This window comes from Mixophyes fleayi, chromosome 3 (genome assembly GCF_038048845.1).
Source record: "Mixophyes fleayi isolate aMixFle1 chromosome 3, aMixFle1.hap1, whole genome shotgun sequence".
NCBI lineage: Eukaryota > Metazoa > Chordata > Amphibia > Anura > Limnodynastidae > Mixophyes > Mixophyes fleayi.
In genome coordinates, this window is record NC_134404.1 from 107,155,758 (window position 1) to 107,179,304 (window position 23,547).

Genomic DNA, 23,547 nt, shown 5'->3' on the forward strand with positions numbered 1-23,547 from the left:
AAAACAATTATATATAATATAATCTGTATATAGTTGTGACAGGATGGACCGCCTATGCCACTTTCTTCTGTTGCTGGGAACAGGCTAGGCTTACTTTGCCTCCGTCCCATGTCGTTATTCTGAATACGCCCCTTCTGCCGCATTAGGAGGAGCCCGCTGCCACCACTGGGCTCCTTTATGGCGCCCAGAACCACGTTCCTCCTGGGTAACTGTCACTGCTAGTGTACTTCCGTGCTGGTACACTTGGGCCCTGACCTCTTACTATAGATCAGGGTGCTGTGGATGGATCCCCCTGGCCTATCACACTGGCCAAAGCTGCTGGGTAGTGGCAGAGAGCGGTGGTACTGGATAGCTGGGTCCAAACCTCAGAAACAGTCGAAGAGTGGATTAGATTTAGGGTCTAATCTGTAGATCACAGGATTACAGCAATATTGAAGAAGTTGTCAAGCAGGGTCTTGAAACAAAGAGTGATGATTTATTTCGCTCAGGTGCCCTGACAAAGAATGTTCCACTGATTAAAGGTATCAGTGGTCAGGTCAGATGGAACATCAGAATGATACATTTCAGTGGACAAGACAGTGCTTTCTATACAGATTTGGACACAGGCTATTTTTAGAATCAAGATGCAATGTGTTTACCTAAACATGGATTTACATGTATTACAAAGCTAACAATATTGACACTTATCTGTGAAATTCTAGAAATACTGTAATGTCATGAATCTTGTTTTTAGATGCAGCAACTCTAATTACACCTTCCCTTTTCTTAAGGAGTATTGTACACTCACATCAAAAGGTCTAATTAACATGGTGCTTTCTTCCAACAGTTGCAGAATACACATTTCCAAAGAAAGGTATAAAACCCAAACAAGGCATTTCCTTACACCAAGATATACAAAAGGCTTTCTAAACAAAGGCTCATTGTATCAGATATTTACATCAGAAATAAGCATTTCCTTTAGCAAGGTTAAACAGAAAACACAAATTTAGTCCCCTGGTCTCAGAAATAAAGATTTCCTATATCAAAATATACACAATATCAAAAATAAGTGCATGTGCAATTATAAAAATAAGTGCCCTGCGCTATTTACTTTAAATACATTTATACCATAAGTTACTTGTAAGTGATCCAGTCACAATAGTGTATTCAAATTGACTAAATAAAAACAATGTATCACTCAGCAAAATTCAAATTAATGATAACAATGGTCGCCAGCCAAAAGTAAATCCATCCATGCAAAAAGGAGACAATAAAAAGGAAAATATTCCAAAGCAAATATAACAAAAGGGCATAAGGTTGGTCAGGTATAAACAAGGTGTATAACACCGAAAACCGTCCAAAATAATTAATATTGCTAATACAAGAAAGCATGTTCTTAATACAAGCAAACATTACAGTATTAATATAGATTAAGACTCACCACAGAATAAATTAGCAAACTAACAAACTAATAGATTAATATATTAAATTCTTAATAAATCTGCTTGAAAAACTATATAAAGGGTAATCTGAGAGCCACAACCTAATTGGAAGTAAGTTGAGATTTACTTGGATTGTAAAAACGACATATGTAAACAAAATCAAGCCGGGCACAGTGAGCATTCATCCAATCACAAGACAGAATAGCTTGGAACCACCCAAAGGGTGTGAGTGAAAAACCAAGGCAACGCCCACCACCAGTTTGCAATACCAAAGGAGTACTTATGCTCACAGCACTAGAGGGGCGTTACTAGTGAGAACATTCCCCGTGTAGGATGTTGTGCACTGCAGCAGGAGCTCCTAACAGCTTATCTGGCTGAAGCTTTCCGTGAAGACTGGACTGTAAACAAATTATCCTCATGCATTAGGCTATTTGGAGTAAAGCCTGCTGTTTATTTGGTTCTCTGGATTCTGAACAGAGTCTACACACTGCCAGTTATCTATCTCCCTGGCTGGTATTCCATTGTCATGTCATCTGGCTGGTACTATCTCCTGCTGTGCCTGGACATTACTGGCCCTACTCTTTCCTTTTTGCTTTTCCTTTCTCAGGTTATATCAGCACTTGTTTGTGCTGCTCTATACTGCCACATCAGTTCTGGGCAAACATTGGAATTGCAGCATTCACAATTACTTTTTGGCTCACTATACTGTTCAGTAACCATCACTAGTTGAACTTGGGCACTGCATCCTTCCTGTTTCACCATCCATAACTGCTACGTCAGTAGCCTATTGGTGCCTCATCCATCCCAGTTGTCGTGGTAGCCGGCTGCAAAACTTTTAACATTTTTTTTAAGTGATTCTTTAAAAATAAAAATCTAACAACCAACATTTTGGACAGACACATTATTTATGTCATAATAAAATATCCATTAACTGTAAGGGTTTGCCTGCACAAGCAATTTCTTGAGTAGCATTCCGCTTTAAACCGCAGTGGAAATAGCGCAGCATAGAGTTGGTTGGTTTCACATGGACAGCAGTGATATAGGGTTACCTAACATTGTGTGAAGCACAGGCACCAGATAGGTATGGAGCGCTATCTCCCAATGGTTTTCCCAAGTTGAGTTCCGTTTAGAATACAGCTTGAGAACCTGCTCATGTGGATGAACCCTAACATTTAATTAATTTAAACAGGATGAAACATTATTCCCTGTTAAGGAAGTTGTCGATAGAGAGATTAAAAATTCACCATAGATACAACTTGGGCCTGACATTTACTTTAGTTTATTACTCAATAAAAACATTCACACTTCCAAGATTTGCCATTCCACTGAGAACAATCTTGAAGTAAACCAATCATTTTATTGCTTTCTAACACTTTTTCTAAGATTAAGCAAGTGATACATATGTGGGAGAAAGGAGCAGACTATTGACTCATGGGTGCAATGAATCAGAATGCATCACTTACAATGAAATCCGACTTGGTGCACCCCACCACAACTCCCATCCCCAGGATTCTGAAGACTGTAGAAGCATATGATATCTAGAACGATCATTATTTAGATCCATTTACCTATTAGCTACAACAAAATATTGTTTTCAAGGGTAAATCTAGATCAAAACTTGTCTTATTTGAATAAGTAATTACTAGACAGTACTTTCGGCTTTGATTAAAGCTTTGATTAAATTTCTGAGACTCATAGGTTTTGGGAATTCTAACCAATCCAATTTCTTATTAAAGAAACTGTATGTTTGGGTTCCAGCCACAAATGCTCTAATATATTGCAGCTGTGACCATATCTGGGCCTATGCCAGACCTTGAGAGCTCTGCAAATTTAACTCTTGTGTTTCAAGCCAACTGCAGTATTGGCAAGCTGAGTGCGATATTGGCAAGCCAAGTGCGGTATAGTTGGCATCTGAAAATATCAAGACAATTGACACGTTTTACTACAATCGTACATCAGCTCTAGTTATCACAATATGTACTGAGTATTAAAGTCCAGCACAACAATTAACATTGCCCAATCTCTTACAGTTTTTATTTTCCTGTTAAAATTCAGTGCGCTTCTAAGTAACCTTTTCTAGATATATACACGTTCTAACAACCAGCCAATCCCTGCTATGCAGGGATAACAGTCATATTTTTGTTTTGATCATACAGCTTACATCAGCTCAGTTCATTTTGAAAATGGTTTTCTTGAACGGAGCATCTGGAGTTAGTTGATGATTACCGGCTATCTGTGCTTGGGGAGTGCATAGCTCGTAAATAAAGCAAGATCTTTGAACTCAATGCAGTGTATACTTCCATGCTGTGCTTCTCCAATGGGGAGAAGATTCCCGCTCAAGATGCCCTTCTGCTCCACGGGGGGTTTCTGCCCTCCCTGAGCTCACCTTAGGACACCTGCGTTACGGTTTGACAGGTGTACCGCCCCAGTCAATCTCCCCACCTGCCACTGTCCTCAGAGCGGATACACAAATACTGGATGACAAATATGTTATTTTACAAAAAGGATATATACAATTTAAAATTACACACCAATCACAATAGACAGTTCATAGTGCTAGCATTCAATATTTATACTTGTCAAATGCAATACTAGCATATATTCTTTTGAAATAAAAATGTATTTCCATATAAATGTATATATTTTTAGCTATTTTTGATTAAAATGTGACTGAATATTTTATTAAAACAGAAATATTATGGAATTAGTTAAAAAAAAAAATAAGATTATGATGATAGTCCATTCTTTCAACATTAGGGTTATCAGAAAGCTGACAGCTCAGAAAAAAATTTCCATTTTGCTCTCATGCTACAAAAAAGCAGATTTATAATAGAAGACAGTGCTATTTAATCCAAAATATAAAAAGTCTGTTGTTTCAATTCATCCATTGAAATCACATTGAATGCTAGCAATAGTTATATCAGTTTTCATGATAATTTGGTCTCTGGATAGCACTGATCTATTATAGTCTATTCACTATGTTTCATTCTACAGCTGTATAATAATTCACATTCACCATTTAATATAAGATAAGGCCATGGTCAAAAATCAAACTCATGACCCCAGCGCTGTGAGGCAGAAGTGCTAACCACTTAGCCACCGTGCTGCCCACATATTTTAGTCTTTTAAAAAATAATGAGACATGAATCCAATCTATATGACATAAACAATAATCTATATAAATAGGCTATATTTCTGTTACTATATGTACAGCAAGTTATTATCCCTTACTGAAAACTAAATTAAACTGTCCACCTCATGAAGTTTTGAAAATATACAACATTAATGGCACCGACTGGGTAAAAGACTAATCACAATTTACACTTCTTACCACGCATGCCATTTATGAGAAAACTGCTATAAATTATGCCTCAGGCAATAATTAAACCACCTAACTGTCAGCATTATAAAATCAATTCCAGGTACTTGTTGCTGTACTTATCCCTGTCATACTTGTCTCTGTCTATGTGGTCTATAATCCACTACAAAACTCTGGGTATCCTGTTTACTCAATTTGACTAAACTGTATTTTTTTTTATTTCAAATACTCAATGAATATTAAGAATCTAATGAGATTTGCACTCTGTATGCAGATTAAGAAGAAATTGTACTGTGCGGTTGGAGAGTAATGATAGGAACCTATCCTGGGACAAGCCTTAAAAATCAGTAAATACCGTATATACTCGAGTATAAACCGACCCGAATATAAGGCGAGGCACCTAATTTTACCACAAAAAACTGGGAAAACTTATTGACTCGAGTATAAGCCAAGGGGGGGCTTTTTCAGCATAAAAAAATGTGCTGAAAAACTCTGCTTATACATGAGTATATACGGTATGTCAGAGCCAATCAGAAGTTTGTATGGAAAAATGGCAGATGTCTCAGAAAGCTTCTCAGAAGCTTGATCCAGCCACTTCATGGCATCTTCTCATTTACAGAAATACTCATGAATATTTATAACTACCTAGATCAGTGTTGGCTAACCTGTAACACTCCAGGGGGTAAATGTATCAATCTGCAGGTTCTTCAACACCCGCGTGTTCAGCCTCTTCCGCGATTAAATTTCAAGCGGCGCTGCATTGTAAAGGGTTAACTTCCCTTTAGATTTAAATGTTTACTCTGTAGTTGCGTGTAGCTGTAAGACCACTTTAAATGTAGTTGTGTGTAGGGGCAAAGCCACTGTCAAAGTATTAAACTAAATATTTCTACTGTCTGGTGATGGCTAAAAGAAAACAACTCTTATTGACAGTGCCAGGAGGCAAGGTCTCTATTGACTTCGGGAGCAGAATTGACTTCAGTTTACAAAAAGAAATGCCAGATGACTTCTAAATTACAATCAATATTGCGTGTTAGCAACTGAATCAGGCCCTTTGTTGTAACTCTTCAAACTCTGACATGGAGCCTACAGTCGGCTTCTTGACTGGGGCACCAACACTGCACTGTATGAACTGTTCATTATTTGTGGATTTTCTACGGACTATCATGATCTTGTGCTGTTAAAAGATCTTTAAAAATTGTTGCACTAATAATTATCAACTTTATTAACCTATTTAGCAATCCAGCTATTCCCCGGAAATGTTTTACTTGTTTTTACGTACATATGCTGTAATGCTAAGATCTTAATCAGCCTTCCTATTTAAGTTAATAATTTTGTGATATTATAAAGCTGGAGAAACACAGAGACACAACGGATCTCTTTGTATTTTATTCTAAAACTGAGTGAACACTTGGTCCCAGAGGTTCATGGAACCTGTGAGAAGTGTTTGGTTGACACAACCTTGGCTGTGTATTTAGTTTACTTTATTAGATGATGAAACAAAGCAAAAGGACTCTAATCCAGTTATAATCTTGCACATGTGCAAGATTATGACTGGCAATAAAAGCAAGATTTCATTAATAATGATACATTTCTTATCTGGTGTCCTTGGTTGAACAAAATAGCAAAACCACTTACATACACGGCCTATTTTTTTCAGCTATCAACAAAGAACTAGGTTAATGATCACATTTTAGGTGAGCAGTCCACTTTACAAGTACATTCTATAGTACTGATGCTTATACAGACTAATAACTATTTGCTTAAACTTGTCAGTTTTCATTAGGACATCCAAAACGACATATGATATGTCTGTCTGTATTACCCAGTATTGTTTTATTACTGATGTCAGTAGCTGAGGGGGAGTGCTGACATTGGATTGCTATTTGGAGGCTTCTGGGGTACCTCTTTGGTAAGTTAGCTCTCAATTTAAAAACACATATGTATGGCCCAAATATATGGGACTCTCATTGTTTAGAGTAGGACCACCCTATTAGCAAAAGCACCGTGGAGTGGTGGGTGGCTTCAACATACATTTGCAAATGTGTGCAAACTAAGACTTTTGCATTTTTATCTACAGTAGAAATAGCAGATCTGTTGCTGGCTATAGCAGTGTGCTGGGGGGATTTGTCTGTGTTTGTTCCTTTTCGGATAACCCCACCCTTTCATGCACCTGATATAGCCTATAAATTGATTTGAGCAACTTCCATTTTCTTTAATTGTTTTATTACTGTGTATGTTCCCAATTGGAATTTTCAGGTGCTATATAAATAACTGATGAAGCTGATGATATAGATCATGACATTCATTTCATCCATTATTATCATTATTGCAGATGTGTAAGACACCACAGTGCTCCCCAGTGCCGTACAATAGAAAAAACAGTACATACATAAAACAGAGACATACAAGGTAGACAAAATAAATGCAAACTAAGGGTATGGAAGGCCCTGCTCATTCAACTGCCAGTGGCACTACATGCAAATGTGAGAGGGATGAGACAGATTTACATAATATTTAAAAAACAAAGCTGGTTCCTTCCACTATTTCTGAGGGGGAAGCCAACTAGATGATTAGTGATGACTTCCAAGGGTTGTATCCATTGAGAAATCACTATTAAAGTAGATATCTATCCAATAAAAAGTTAATCTGTATTAATCTACACTAATTTCTCCAAACAGCATTATCAAAATAACTTTACTTTTGTGAATCACATAATTGTCCACTTACAGCTGCAACAATTTCTGGCACAGTGCTAATTTTGAACTATAACTCAGGAGGTGAGACAAAGTGAGCTATGACATCACTAAGAACAAGCATGATGAAACCGCTTGAAGCGTCTCCCAAAAGTACAGATTCCCAGCATGCATTGTGCCTGAAATATATGGCAAGGTCAGTGCTAAGTGTATTAGAACACTGTCATAAGCAGGCTTGCTGGAGGCAGACCATACCTTCACTGCATGCTGCTTATGCCATTGTCGGACGCAGGAGTCTGAAATTTGTGAAGCGTTGACTGCTAGCACATTTAAAGCGGCAATCCCATGAATAAAAGAGTTGTCTTTTTTAACATAAACCATTGTGGTAGGCTATAAGAGGAATGTTGATCATTACAATTTTTGTTTCTGCCATTTATGATTCATAATTCTGTGCAGAGTAATGGACTCTCATGTCAACTACAGTCACATGGCACATGATGTGATGACCAGAGAGACTTTGGAGCGCCTATCTGACATCTGTCTGTACTGTGCACTCTGATATCTTCCCTCGCCCTCCCCCCCTCTGCCTTTACATGACATGACAGCTATGTCTGTGCAGCAGACGGTGTCTATGTTTGGAAGCCAGATTATGCGTTTTGTGTCTGTCTGTGCACTGTGAAATCTCCCCCCTTCTTCTCGGCCTTCTGCCATCACATGACATGCTGAGAGCTGTGACCCTGTGGCAGCCATACTTGTTTTGCCATCCAGAGGAATAGGAAAGGAGATAATTATCTGTATGAGGAGAGCTAAGATATCAGATGCATGCTTAGAAGGTACTTAATTTGCTATTTAAAGAAAAAAAAAGTCAATGTGGGATTTCTTCTATAAATTAGAAAAGATGGGATCACTGATATATACGAGTTATTATACTGTAGAATGGAGCAAATCTGGTAAAGTCATATGGGACACCAAAAATAATAAGATTTCTGAAATTGTATTAACACTAGATTATAAAATTCTTACATACCTAAATGATGTTTAATTAAATAATAAAAGTATTATATGGACACATCCTTTAAACAATATTGTGCTGCTGTCTTACTTTCCTGTAATTAGAGGGTACCTTGCATTCTAAACTAAACTGAGCCATCCCCACAGCTGTTAATATTTGAGGCTGGTTGTGATGTACAATGGTGAGGTCAGAGCATAGGAATTCTAACTCCCTTCTTAATAATGACGTGACTGCCAAGGACCACCCGGGGAATGTGAGCCTCTAGATCTGTAAAATGAATGTTAAGCCAGAAGTCCAGTAATTTCCCAGATAGACAGGATTTAAAAATATGTGGACATAATTCTATAACAATAACAGCCTCTAAAAAGTAGTCTGGAGGGAGTCACTCGGTGTTACCCTCTCGTTTGTGAGATAAAGTCATTTTTAAATAGTACAAAATGTGTAACTTAAAAAGAACTGTCACCGTACAATGTGTCTTACTGTGCATGCACACAACTAATGTCTGGAGAGGCAAATCGGGGATGTTCACGTGTAAGATCTGTACAGTGAGGGCATGGACCCACAACTTAACCACGTCCCTTAGAGATGCATCCTATCACACCTTTATGGAGGGGTATCATTGTGCATCACAACCATGTGGGGTGTCACGAAATGAAATGCAAATACGCAATCTATAAATTAAATGGAATTAATTTAGGAGAATCTATAATGGAAAAGGATTTGGAAGTGCTCGTACCAGTAGACTTAGCAATACTGCTCAATGTCAAGCAGTAGCTGCAAGGACAAATAAAGTATTGGCATGCATAAAAAAAATGGTATAGATGCAAGGGAAGACAGTGTAATTTTTCCACTGTATAAATCCTTGGCAAGACCTCATCTTGAATATGCAGTACAGTTCTGGGCACCACTCTATAAAAAAGATAATTTGAAACTAGAAAGGGTTCAGAGAAGGCCAACAAAATTGATAAAGGATATGGAGCCATTAAGTTATGAGGAAAGGTTAGCCAGTTTAGGCATGTTTACTTTAGAAAAGAGGCGTCTAAGAGGAGATATGATTACTATGTAAAAATACATTAAGGGTCAATACAGAGAACTTTCATGGGAACTTTTTACCCCAAGGACTATACACAGGACACCAGGGACAGATCTAGGAAATGACTATACCCCGGGCGATGTAGGGGGGGGGGGGGGGGCACACTGTCACTGCTGAACGGACCTGCACAGTGTTTAGCTGTCGGCAGCAAGCCCCTGCTAGGGGAGGCGATCGCCCCGATCGCCCCCCCCCCCCCCTGGATCCGCCACTGCAGGACACGCGGCTACCCCCTAAGGTCAGAGGAGAGGAAATTTCACAACCAGCAAAGGAAGGGGTTCTTTACACTAAGGGCAGTCAAGATATGGAATTCATTGCCAGGGAAGGTTGTGATGGCACATTCAATAGATAAGTTTTAAGAAAGGGTTAGACAATTTTTTAGCGGAAAAGTGTATCCAGGGATACGACCGTTAATTAAAATGAAGGATAGTAGTGGATATAGGGTAAAAATGCAATATTGGGTCTGGGGGGATTTTCACAATTGAAACAGATTGGCAGTTGCTTACTCTGGATCAATTTCAAATATAAGTGCAGGATCGCAGGAGATGCAAAATAGGTTGCACTTGATGGACTGGGGTCTTTTTTCAACTATGTTACTATGTATGTAACTAAATGCTGTTGTTTTCAACTTGCAAAAACACAACTTCCCTTTATGTGTATGGATGCAAAGGAAAGAGGCTGCCCATTTTGCATACTTTTGGAAATTCCCTCTCATTTATATCAGGTGCCTTCATGTGAGGACTAACATGAAGGAAAACATAATGATTACACTTCATACACAATTCCAAATGAACAATTAATTAAGAAATATAATATAAACCTGAAACTAGAAAATAGAGCATATGTTTGGAAGCTATGGTTTCTAGACAATGACAATTACATAGCAACGTGAGCTATGCTCATGACTAGAAATGTAACTCCTTCATAGCTGCAAGATTCTACACTACACTGGGGTATTCTAATGACCAAACATGGTTCAGGAAGAGATCAGACCACAACCTCAATTACACCAGACAGCCATCACTCATAGGTGCAGCAAGGACTCTGTATTTATCAATGACTTTAAATGATGTGACCTCTCATATATCAAAGAGTCTTATACTAGGATTATTCAAAGTTAATTTGTAGCAATTGTATGCGCATTAATGCTTTTATTGCTATTTTGGTATGAAAGGCCCAATATGGTTAAATTAATAGTCAAGCCCATCTTTTTCAACTATACTGAACACAATACTGTCATCAACTAATACGTATTGGCCAACCAACAATTCAAATCCAATAAATAAATGTTACACTAGAGATATCTGGCCTCACCTCTGGGAACCACTGACTTGTGAAAGTTTTTTTATTGGCCATTTAAGCACATAAATAATTTGTGACATAGCTCTTTAAGCAAAATATTTATGCAGGCATTAAATATGAGTTGTCAGTGACCTTACAAGGCCGTACGTACAAAACACTGCATGGAATGGAATGAAACAGATCCCCCCTTTAAATGGAACAGTTGACCTCTTGAAACCGGATGCCCTCAAATACCAAGCAGCAGGGCCATCTTAACAACATTATGGGCCCCCGGGCAAAGCAGTGCACCGGGGCCCCTAGATATAGATATAGATATATAGATACAGATATAGATATATAGAGATATATAGATGTACTTGCTCAGTGACCCTTGAAGGTTTTGTTTGCAGGTTTTTTTCTTTTGCAGGATTATTTATTCTCATTAAGAACCGTGCCTACGGGGCCCCCTTGCCTGTGGGGCCCCCGGGCAGCTGCCCATCGTGCCCAATGGAAAAGATGGCCCTTCCAAGCAGTGCAGACTTGCATCTGATGTACACTAATGATTGCCTTCAGTCAATTACTGACACACCAGCAAATCTAGGCTGGTCTTGTTTGTATTGTCTCAATCATGTCTAGAAATATATAGTGTAACTTTGTACCATAATGTTATAATGGGTTGCATAAACTCAGACAAATATTGGTTTTGACTGGGAAGTTCAGAGTGCACAGTACAATGTTCACCTGCACATATGGCATTTCTGTCCATCAGGTTAATCTCCTTACTAGAGTAGCAGTATTATTAGCATATCAATGTGAATAGAGGCATGAGAGTGGAGATCTTGTGTTAGCCTAAGCATAAACACCTAATTTCCTTTACTGGTCTCTAAGGCAGTCCTTCACAGCCACACAAAGAACCACAGCAAATAGAGGAACAAAAAATACATTTATCATCTACGTCAATGATCGAGGCTTACATCTTTCTAAGTTAGCAATGTCCTATTATTCAGAAACCAGGTGCACTAGCTTAATAGGAATGACGTTTCCACAAACACAATCACACAAGAGAAAAAACAGTTTGCAGAACAAGATGGCGGTGTGTTGGCGAGGCAGCACTGGGCGATAGGGGGCGCTGGGCAGAGCAGGGGTCCTTGATAAGTGCGGAATAGGTGCACCATGTAGGTTATTTCAAACAGGATTTAAAATTCCGGAGTGAGCTTATTAAAATGGATAAAGAAGATGCATTTTTAGGGGCGTCCTTTCTGTGTGTATGAAACTGAATATTACACCAGCTCTAAGTTCTATACTTTCAATGCAGTGCCCTTTGCACATTCCATTTGTACTTCATTTCTATGTGCACTTTGCCCAAAGAAAACACTCCTTCAATTATAATTTTCAGGATGTGTAATCCCAAAGACCTTTACATTATTATTGCTCTTCCGTAGAAAACGTTGATTTCTGGGGAATGACACTTTCTCCTATTTAGCTCATGGAACAAGCTGCTGGTACAGTATATTCTTTCAGGCTATGCATCGCTTCCTACTCCTTCCCAACACCCTTTAACTCTTCCTTCTCCATATTTTTATATGCGTAGATTTCCAAGCTTTCCTAGTTCCCCTCATAACATTTTATAAACTTCATAAACCAAGGTAACATAGGAGCAAAGCAGGCTTGTTTATGTTCTCTGAAAATGTTATTTATTTTATATGCTGCTGAAAATGTTCCATGTGGAACATGACCGCCATGTAACTTGGCCTCACTAACCACCTATTAGGATAGAAATACATGGGAAAGGCCAAATATTTCCAGGCCTATTTTTCCTAAGTGTACGGAGAGGATTTAAAAGAAAACACACTTCAGGTTTTTCGTCTAACATGGTGCTCAGTTTAGCCTTATAATGGCCGAAAATAAATGATGAGACTTAGAAGGCATCGCAACTGTCATTACTATATACAGGGCTGGATTAAGGGAATGGAGGCCCCTGGGCTAAGGGGGCCTCCATTCCCCCCGTGAGGCGCCTTGTGAGCCACCCTCCGCCCCCCACCCCAAGCACTTACCTCTTTCTGTTCTCCTCCTGTCACTGTAATCCTTCCGCGGCACGCTGTAAGCTCCTTACTGAGGAGATCTCGTGAGAGTGAGACTCACGAGATCCCCTCAGTAACGACCTTACTGAGCGTCGCGGAAGGATTACAGTGACAGGTTCAGCAGCATTGATCGGGCCGGGGGCGCCCACACCCCTGCACCGATCAATAATGTCACTGAGCATTGTCAGGGCCCCCCTGGATGACCGAGACCCCTGGGCTTTAGCCCAGTTAGACCTCGGGTTAATCCGGCCCTGACTACATATGGCAATTTTAATGATTGCCCAGATTTGATGAAAAAATCAATTTCTTTTGTGGAGTGGAAATGACCCAGGCAGTATGCTCTTAAAATCTGCCCTCCCCACTCTTTGTCTAATTTCCGTAATCTCGTAGGATTCACAAATTGAAATCTTGCTTTAGCAACGCTGGGCGAAACATGGGGGATGTGGGGCGACTCCATACTTTACAAGGGATATCTTCACTGTAACCAATTCCCAACATCAGTTGCAGCAAACACCTGCACCATTGGAAATGCCAAAAAACCCAATTCCAGGTTAAGCAACACACCTCCAGACAGCCGGTGTTTCAGAAGAGCTCTTAGAAGCCCGTTTATTTCATATCACAGGTACACAATGTGTTGGAGGCGCTCCTCCGTCTTCAGGAGCCAGTATCACAATAATGGTGACACGTTAGCAGCTCTATAGTCTGTGAAAATCATTATTCATTTATTAAAATTAAGTTTCAATCATATTACTAATCATATTACGGTTATATTACAAAGTGTATTAAATTAATCTATGTCTTAGAAGTGTAATGATACAACATTGAAAATGAATGTAATCATACATCATATTATTATTAAATTCATCCCTTCAGATAAAAAGATTAAAGCTTAAAACAATAACATAGTGTGTGTGTGGGGGGGGGAGGGGGGCTCAGTTGATTATACATACATAGGAATAATAGTAAAACCAGTGAAGACATAAACAATACTACAACATTTTAGCTACAGTTGTGTGATTATACTATTAATAGTGTGTATTGTCTAAAACAAAAGAAAATACTCAACAGATATTAATGGCTTATAAGAAATACGCCTTTCACTGCACTAGACTAAATGAATAGGCTGATTTGGGAAAATTTTGTACCATATGTTTCCATTTAAAATATATGCCTTTGTTCACAGTTATATATAATACTGATGTGAGAATCCTATATAGCCTAGGTTCCCAAAATGTGCGCTGCGACTCCCAGGGGTGCTACGGCTCTGTCACAGGGGTGCTGTGGCCAGGGGACGAAAAAAATAAAAATAAACAACTTACCGATCCGACGGCGCCCGGGACCCAGCATCCTCCTTCCTCCTCGCTTCTCATTGAATGTCGGACGTGACGTCATCATGCCCGACATTCAGTGACAAGCGGCAGGAGAGAGGATGCTGGGTCCCAGGCACTGCCGAATTGGTAAGAAAAAGAAGAAAAGACAGAAGAAATTGTAGAAAGAAGGTCAAGTATGGTAAGTAAAGAAACGGAGGGGAATAGTGATAGGAAGCAGCAATGGAGGGGCAAAAAAATTAATGAGGGTGCAAGGTGAGGATGCAGAGGGGGCACAGCGAGTGGATGCAGAGGGGGCACAGCGAGTGGATGCAGAGGGGGCATAGAGAGTGGATGCAGAGGGGGCACAGAGAGTGTGGATGCAGAGGGGCACAGAGTGTGTGGATGATGATGCAGGGGCACAGAGTGTGTGGATGATGATGCAGGGGCACAGAGAGTGTGGATGATGATGCAGGGGCACAGAGTGTGTGGATGCTGATGCAGGGCCACAGAGTGTGTGGATGATGTGGATGATGATGCAGGGGCACAGAGAGTGTGGATGCAGAGGGGTACAGAGAGTGTGGATGATGAGGCAGGGGCACAGAGAGTGTGGATGCTGATGCAGGGGCACAGAGTGTGTGGATGCTGATGCAGGGGCACTGAGTGTGTGGATGCTGATGCAGGGGCACTGAGTGTGTGGATGCTGATGCAGGGGCACAGAGTGTGTGGATGATGATGCAGGGGCACAGAGTGTGTGGATGATGATGCAGGGGCACAGAGAGTGTGGATGATGATGCAGGGGCACAGAGTGAGTGGATGATGATGCAGGGGCACAGAGTGTGTGGATGATGAGGTAGGGGCACTGAGTGTGTGGATGCTGATGCAGGGGCACAGAGTGTGTGGATGATGATGCAGGGGCACAGAGTGTGTGGATGATGATGCAGGGGAACAGAGAGTGTGGATGATGATGCAGGGGCACAGAGAGTGTGGATGATGATGCAGGGGCACAGAGAGTGTGGATGCTGATGCAGGGGCACAGAGTGTGTGGATGATGATGCAGGGGCACAGAGTGTGTGGATGATGATGCAGGGGCACAGAGTGTATGGATGATGAGGCAGGGGCACAGAGAGTGTGGATGATGAGGCAGGGGCACAGAATGTGTGGATGCTGATGCAGGGGCACAGAGTGTGTGGATGATGATGCAGAGGCACAGAGAGTGTGGATGATGAGGCAGGGGCACAGAGAGTGTGGATGATGAGGCAGGGGCACAGAGAGTGTGGATGCTGATGCAGGGGCACAGAGTGTGTGGATGATAATGCAGGGGCACAGAGTGTATGGATGATGAGGCAGGGGCACAGAGATTGTGGATGCTGATGCAGGGGCACAGAGTGTGGATGCTGATGCAGGGGCACAGAGTGTGTGGATGCTGATGCAGGGGCACAGTGAGTGTGGATGATGATGCAGGGGCACAGAGAGTGTGGATGATGATGCAGGGGCACAGAGTGTGTGGATGCTGATGCAGGGGCACAGAGTGTGTGGATGCTGATGCAGGGGCACAGAGTGTGTGGATGCTGATGCAGGGGCACAGAGTGTGTGGATGCTGATGCAGGGGCACAGAATGTGTGGATGATGATGCAGGGGCACAGAGAGTGTGGATGATGATGCAGGGGCACAGAGAGTGTGGATGATGATGCAGGGGCACAGAGAGTGTGGATGATGAGGCAGGGGCACAGAGTGTGTGGATGATGAGGCAGGGGCACAGAGAGTGTGGATGATGATGCAGGGGCACAGAGTGTGTGGATGATGATGCAGGGGCACAGAATGTGTGGATGATGAGGCAGGGGCACAGAGTGTGTGGATGCTGATGCAGGGGCACAGAGTGTGTGGATGCTGATGCAGGGGCACAGAGTGTGTGGATGCTGATGCAGGGGCACAGAGTGTGTGGATGCTGATGCAGGGGCACAGAATGTGTGGATGATGATGCAGGGGCACAGAGAGTGTGGATGATGATGCAGGGGCACAGAGAGTGTGGATGATGATGCAGGGGCACAGAGAGTGTGGATGATCATGCAGGGACACAGAGGGTGTGGATGATGAGGCAGGGGCACAGAGTGTGTGGATGATGAGGCAGGGGCACAGAGAGTGCGGATGATGAGGCAGGGGCACAGAGTGTGTGGATGATGATGCAGGGGCACAGAGTGTGTGGATGATGATGCAGGGGCACAGAGTGTGTGGATGATGATGCAGGGGCACAGAATGTGTGCATGATCATGCAGGGGCACAGAGTGAGTGGATGATGATGCAGGGGGGCACAGAGTGTGTGGATGATGATGCAGGGGGGGCACAGAATGTGTGGATGATGATGCAGGGGCACAGAGTGAGTTCGCTGTAAATTATTCTTTGACAGAAATATAATTGAAAAAAATATATAAAAATATTTTTTTCCCTTGGATTTATGTGTATCTTTGCATACAACTAAATAAGTATTTCTGTCCTGACCTAAATACTTATTACGTTTTTTTGAGCCAACTACTTATAAAACAGGACTGCTCTGTAATTATTTTGGAGGGGTGCCTTAAAAAAATTATGTAGACTCTAAGGGTGCCTCGAACTACAAAAGTTTGGTAACCACTGTTGTATAGTTAAAAAAAACAGCATAATAACTCAAAGACAATATTTATTTTCCAGTTAAAAAAATAACAAAAAACATAATCTAGGAACACTAAAATTAAAAGGATCAATAAGTTTGATTAAGACCCAAAGTAAAAGCCAATAAAATGTCTGTGAGAATAAAAACACTTATATCTTCTGCCTGCGTGCTAAAAATAGTCTACTCCCACCTCCCTATGTCTTAGCTAAAGCACTAATACTCAATCAGGCACTTAATGAGAACAAAAGTGGAAGATAAACACTATTAATTGTCTTCAGTTGTGCAGTAGGATAAGAGGATATATAAATGTGGATATTCTTCGACAGCATGTGGAATAAATTGATATATATTTCTTAATTAAATTAACCTGAATAATCCAATAAACAGAAATCACTAAAGTTAATCTCTTCGTGGGGGATTTCCTGGTCATCTAAAAGTTGTATTTCCCACGAAAACAAACAAACAAAAAAACAAGAAATAGTTTGTTGTCTTAACACAGCAAAACTTCGAAAAGTTTCCAGATGTGAGAATTTTGAGCCACTCTATTGTGGTCATTTTTTTTAGTACTGATGCACTTGTGCCACTAGTTGGTCAATTTTAAAAAAAACAAAACATAAAAAGGTCACCAGTATTTCCAGGACCATTTTTTGCCACTTGTGGCTTATTAATTTTTCAGCACTCATTACTTACACAGAAGGGCTGGGCCACATGGGTGGTTTAGGGAACACCAAAAGGTTGTAGCATGCTGAAGGTATTAAAGAGGACTTATAATAAGCGGGTCAGTTTTTTGTATTTCTTATAAAGTAAAGGCTGACTTATTAGATATTGCTGGGCAGAGCTGTTCTTAGCTGACTCTTTTCAAATGCTCCTAAAAAATTGCTTTATAAACTGTACCTTACAGACTATCATAGTTCTTTCTTTACTCTTTGTGAAAACTTTCCCAGAGATCTGCAGAACATTATTCTGCCAAAGCTTGCAGATATAAACAGGCATATATTTTAGCGCTTTTCACACTAAAAGATTTCAAAACTAGATATACTTTGACTAAAGATGGGTGAAATATTTGCCTAGTTGCACATTTGGATACAAAATTTTGGATGCGTTTTTGACAGAATTTGGTTTTCAGCCCTACCCCAAACACACCACTCAACAGAATTAACTGACCATTGTCATCCCAGTTCTACCCATAGAAAATCGGTTCTGTGAAACCTGATTTACATGACATTTCCCAACTTTGATTATTTCTCATTTTAAAACTATATCTTTGAATATCTTTGCAAAATTGCTGTATCTGCACTACCTAAAAAGCATTTGCTACTTCACCTTCATAATAAAACAAGTTTGATCTATCATATAAAGGTGTATAAGACACCATAATAATCCCACATTTATTACACAAGATCTACCATGACTACTTTGTGCTGCTGGAGGATCCTGTTCTTTCCACTGTGTCTCAGAACTGCATATCTCCACCCCTTTCTCACAACATTTCACCATTATCATCATCCCCATTTATTTATATAGCGCCACTAATTCCGCAGCGCTGTACAGAGAACTCTCTCACATCAGTCCCTGCCCCATTGGAGCTTACAGTCTAAATCCCCTAACATACACACAGACAGACAGACAGACAGAGAAAGAGAAACTAGGGTCAATTTAATAGCAGCCAATTAACCTACCAGTATGTTTTTGGAGTGTGGGAGGAAACCGGAGCACCCAGAGGAAACCCACACAAACACGGGGAGAACACACAAACTCCACACAGTATAAGGCCATGGTCGGGAGTTGAACTCATGACCCCAGTGCTGTAAGGTAGAAGTGCTAACCACTTAGCCACCGTGCTGCACCATCCTTGTCACATGGAGCCCTGTCCTCACTATCACCAGCATATTCCTTTCCTGATATACTATGTGCTGCTGTGATTATTCAGATGATCTAATTGGTTACAAGTTGTTCTACCCCCGCCCACTTCAAAACAAGGTACCCATGATGAGCAAAATGATAAAGAATAATAACCCCTGTCAAACGGACCTTAATAGTCAAAGTGACCACTACCTGCCATCCTGTACCACCTGCCTCAAAGCACCAGTAGCATATGTTTATGCCATACACAGAGACACTTATGTCTCATTTGCACACATGTTTTTATCCATTTGTTTCATGTGCAACACATTTGCTATTAGGCATCAATAAAAATTAAAAAAATCTGTCTAATACAGCAAAACAACTATCTGTCTCATCTAAGGAAAAAAAAAGTTTTGCCTAAACACGCACACAAAAGCATGATATATGCCTCAGCAACCAATAAGGCCCCAATCAGCACAGTGGTGCAATCGCAACAGCCAATCACAAGCAGTCTGTTAGTGACGGAGACAGTCATCATCATCATCTGCTATTTGCACGTGCAAATAATACAGCTTTCTCAGGTTTATATTCATCTTTTTCCCAGTCTGCATCTATTTGCAATTGCGGAAAAACACACCCTTACTGTACTCAGACTACGTGAGAATGCTCCCGCCACACCTCTCCAGGCACAGGTTGGCATGAGTGGCAGAAAAATTCAAATCTGCATGGGTACATATAGGTGCCTCCACCTTCTAAGCATGCACAGTGCAATTTCACAAATACACTATGCAAACTGGTGTAGTACTCCTTTTGCATCAGCCCCTAAAAGCACCAATAGAAGATACTGTCTACAATAAATTTATTCTTATCAATGTCACATGAAGATCCACCGAAATTGATCAGATTATCAATGAATTTGGCCATCTAAATATTGGATAACATATCACCTACATGGCATGTTCACTCTAACAATTCTAAAGTCTAATCTGATAAATTACCTAAACTAAGAGATTATGTTCCTAACCTGTCAATGACCGGCTTTGGCAAGTTATCTAAATTATGATTATTTTTATAATTAGGGTAAAACAAGCTGCTATATGTATGTATATATATATATATATATATATATATATATATATATATATATATATATATATATATATATATACATATATATATATATAATGTTGTCAGTGCTATGAATTAGTATAAATACCCTTCTTTCCCATCTCTGCTGAAGAACTATTACTGAGATGTTAAAAGAATATTCTGAAACATCTTTACATTCAAACATACTGCGACACCTCAAATTTATTTTACAAAGTAGACGCATAGCTGCATGTGGTAATCCCTTTTATGACAGCCATCACAAGACAACTAATTGTGTCTTCTAGTCTTGATCAGTAGAACTGGTTTTTCCAAGTAGGTCAAACAACCTTTCACATGGCTTGTGCTAAATAGCCGTATAGTATAAATGCTGGATAATAATCACACAGATCCTTAACATTCCCTCAAATATCTCTAAAACATGACTTCAAAGCCAAGTGTAATCCCACAGAAAAATAAAGTTCAATATACCACTTAATTGCAAACAAAAGCTGTTTAGGGTTTATGAATGTAAATGTATTCTTAAAATACTCAAGGATGTATTGTTCAGCAGTTTAAATGGTCATGTTATACCCCGATTACTACAACTGAGTAGAAAACAAATACAAAAAATGATATTCCAGATATGATCGATTAATGCAATTTGCCTACTTATATACTACTGTATGACCCCTGTGATGAGAATATTACATTGTACATGCATATATACAATAAGAAATGTACCATGCCTCTTCTCTCACAATGACATTTATCTATATAACTATTACATTGGCAGGTTACCTGGAATACCAGTTATGAGCCGACCACATAAGGTTTCACTATGTGACACTAACCTGAAGCCCCTGTGGTAGCTGAGTGCTCATCTTGTTGTTACTTCACTTGGCCAGTTGCGTGGAAAGTATTCACCCAGCGATCAGCAGCAGTACCCGGAGCAGTGACAGCAGTGACAGCAGTGACAGCGTGCCCCAGACACTGAGCACCGGGGACTCAGGACTACTCCCTATAGGCACGGTACCACTTGGCCGAACCCCCCCGGCTCCTTAGCCTATGGAATCCCGGGGGAGAACTTCAGGCCACGCCCCGCCTGTTAGAGAGAATGCCGTGACGTCGGTACGAGGCGTGGCTTACTAGTGTGGTAATTGACATGTTATCTGTACTTGTTACGACCTGCAGTGTGTGTGACTGTGTGTGGACTGCAGTTGTATGACCAGCTCCCCCACAAGTGGTCTGTTCACCAAGACAACGGGCATTATATGCGTGCCCAGCAACCGCAGTGTGTGTGCAATGCTGTCCCTAGAATGTGACATACTTCACTTTTGTATTGCTTACAACTTTGAAGGGTGGACTGTATGAGCAGCAGTCATGTATGTAATGTGTCAGATCGAGACTGTGTGAGCACAGGAAACCCACGAACAAAGTGAGAAATAGAGTTTTAACTCCTTATGTTCTGATGGCTTACCAATTTCTCCATCTTTCTAAGGGTCACTCCTTTCTCCCTGTCCCTCCTTTCACTTCCAAGTGTGTCTGTCTGTTCTTTTATCTGACATCACATTGAGAACACTCACTGCATAAAATGCAAAGTGCACACATTATACGTACGATGCGCTTTAAGCGTTTCATGCGCAATGGGATGCAAGGGCAAAAAATAAATATTTTTTTTAAAAAAATTGGGGAGGAAAAGCCAATAGCAGCACTAAGCTATGCGAGACAGGGCTGGTGACACTATAGCACGAGAACACAGAGTGTGGGGTCTTCCTGCTATAGAGACACCCAGCTGCATGGGGCAGAATTCCAAAGAGTGGTCCCCTAGGATTAACCAGCCCTGTACTGTGTAGCACTAGGGATCTTCCCACATTCCTGATGCAGTGGGTGTGGGGTAGTATAGTAACAAATAGATTAAGCATTTTGTCCGTGGTGCACTACAATTCTCAGGATGACCAGGCTGCTATTAATTGGTTAGGCATACTGTAACTTGAAGTACAACAAGCATTAGCATACCTAAGGCTGCCAAGGCATGGTAGCACTTAGTGAACCACAAGTGCAAGCATGCCCAGGCACCCAGGGCCCACTGGAACCTCTAGTGCACCAGGGAAAATTGGAAATATAATGAACACATCCATTTTAAAAGACTTTAACAGAAATATATACTCATCTACAACACCCTCTTTCACCCTCTTTATTTCTCACATAAATCCCTGATTATACATAACAGCTATGAGCTTATTCGTGGTGTGAGCTCTTAGCTTAGGTGATCATGGTCTTTGGGGGGTGGGGTACAATTGCCCTTTTGATTTTTCATTATTTATTTCTACAAACACATGCGTAGTAAGTAAAAGTTTATTTTATCTTCAGTCAAACGCTACATGACCCTCATTGTGTATTTTGTAGTGTTTATAACTATGTGCAGCAAGCAGTGTTTTATTATGAAATGTATATGAAAGTCTGTCAAAATATGTGATATATCTCTATTATAGATCCTATGTGCTTTGGGCCACTGTTTCCTTTAGAAGCGTTGGGTGGTATGCAGACCTGCCAAGCCACATAGTACACCATGGTTTTAGACTGTGCCACTTGGTCTTATAGTTGGTCATGCTTATACTGTGAACTCCAGTTACATTATTTCTTTTAAAGAGACTAGCTGGCTTATTAGCCAAGTTGAGTATCTTGCACGGCTATTGCAGAGGAGAGGAACACATACTACCACTGGTGTTCCTGGTGACGCCTACACTTGCACAGGCTGATTTTGTATCCTTAACCATAAGGGGGTCATATGAGACTCTGTGGTGGCAGGGCCAATTCAACATGGTAATGATGCCAGCATAGTGCCACGATTACCGGAGCACCCTGCCAGCCTGCCTGTACTGAAGTTTTTTTTCTTACGTACAATTTTAATTTCGGAGTCCCTCCTCAGTGGATAACGGAGCAGGTATTGGAACAATCATTGGCATATGGGGCAACTCTAGGCAGTGGGTGCCAGTGCACCCAGCACCTGCCCTGTGTGGGGTTATATGAGGCTATTTGGAGACATTCATTGTCATTGTGGAGGCTTATATTGGTTATATGTTGCATATGTTGGACAGACACAGTTAGGTCTGATGTTTATTGTACATTTATTTAACACAATCATTTTGAGACATGTTTCACTAAATTTAATATTTTGAAGGCACTTTGTTTACCAGACTACTTTTATTTATTAACTGTTCTCTGTGCAGTGTGCTTTGCCCCATGTATTTGGTAAATCACACTTTTAAAAAGTTTTCAGCTTGGCAGTTCTGCAGATTCTATTCTCAAAATAAGTGCAACTATTTCCTCTAGCTATTCCTATAACTATCAAAGGGAGACTAGCATACAAAGGCTGCTGCAGAATGTATACTGAATATATCTGTTGGGGGTTAAAGAGCAAACACAGTAGACTGATAGTCTGCGCATGATTACTATACATAGTAAAGGATATATTGTGCAAATGAGGAAGTAGAGTCAGTGCTATTCTGGTTCATCTAAATTGTTTAATACCTGTAAAAATCATAACTGCTTGACTTTGGGTTAAGTAACACAGTTAGTCATTTTGAATCTAAATCAAAAAAAGTACTCACAGATTTATTTATGTATCCATTTCACACATGCAAATGTATTTATTTTGTAACTACTAGTACTATAGCCATAGAACACGTATTACACACACACACTTTCTGACAAGTGTTTCCTATGCATCAATTTTGATGTTGTCTGCAGTGTTCACAT

The 23,547-nt window shown here is 40.5% G+C and overlaps 1 protein-coding gene across 3 annotated transcripts in view; it reads right to left on the bottom strand.

Annotated features, from left to right (window-relative positions):
• Positions 1-23,547, bottom strand: part of PLD1 (phospholipase D1) — a 166,375-nt gene that overhangs the window by 77,170 nt on the left and 65,658 nt on the right. For 2 of the 3 annotated variants that reach the window (XM_075202133.1, XM_075202131.1), the window contains exon 1: positions 20,640-20,779. The exons of the other annotated variant lie outside the window; for it this stretch is intronic. The gene's annotated coding sequence lies outside the window, so the exon portion shown is untranslated. Of the gene's footprint in view, positions 1-20,639; positions 20,780-23,547 lie in introns of those variants that run through there. 3 annotated transcript variants of the gene reach the window in all.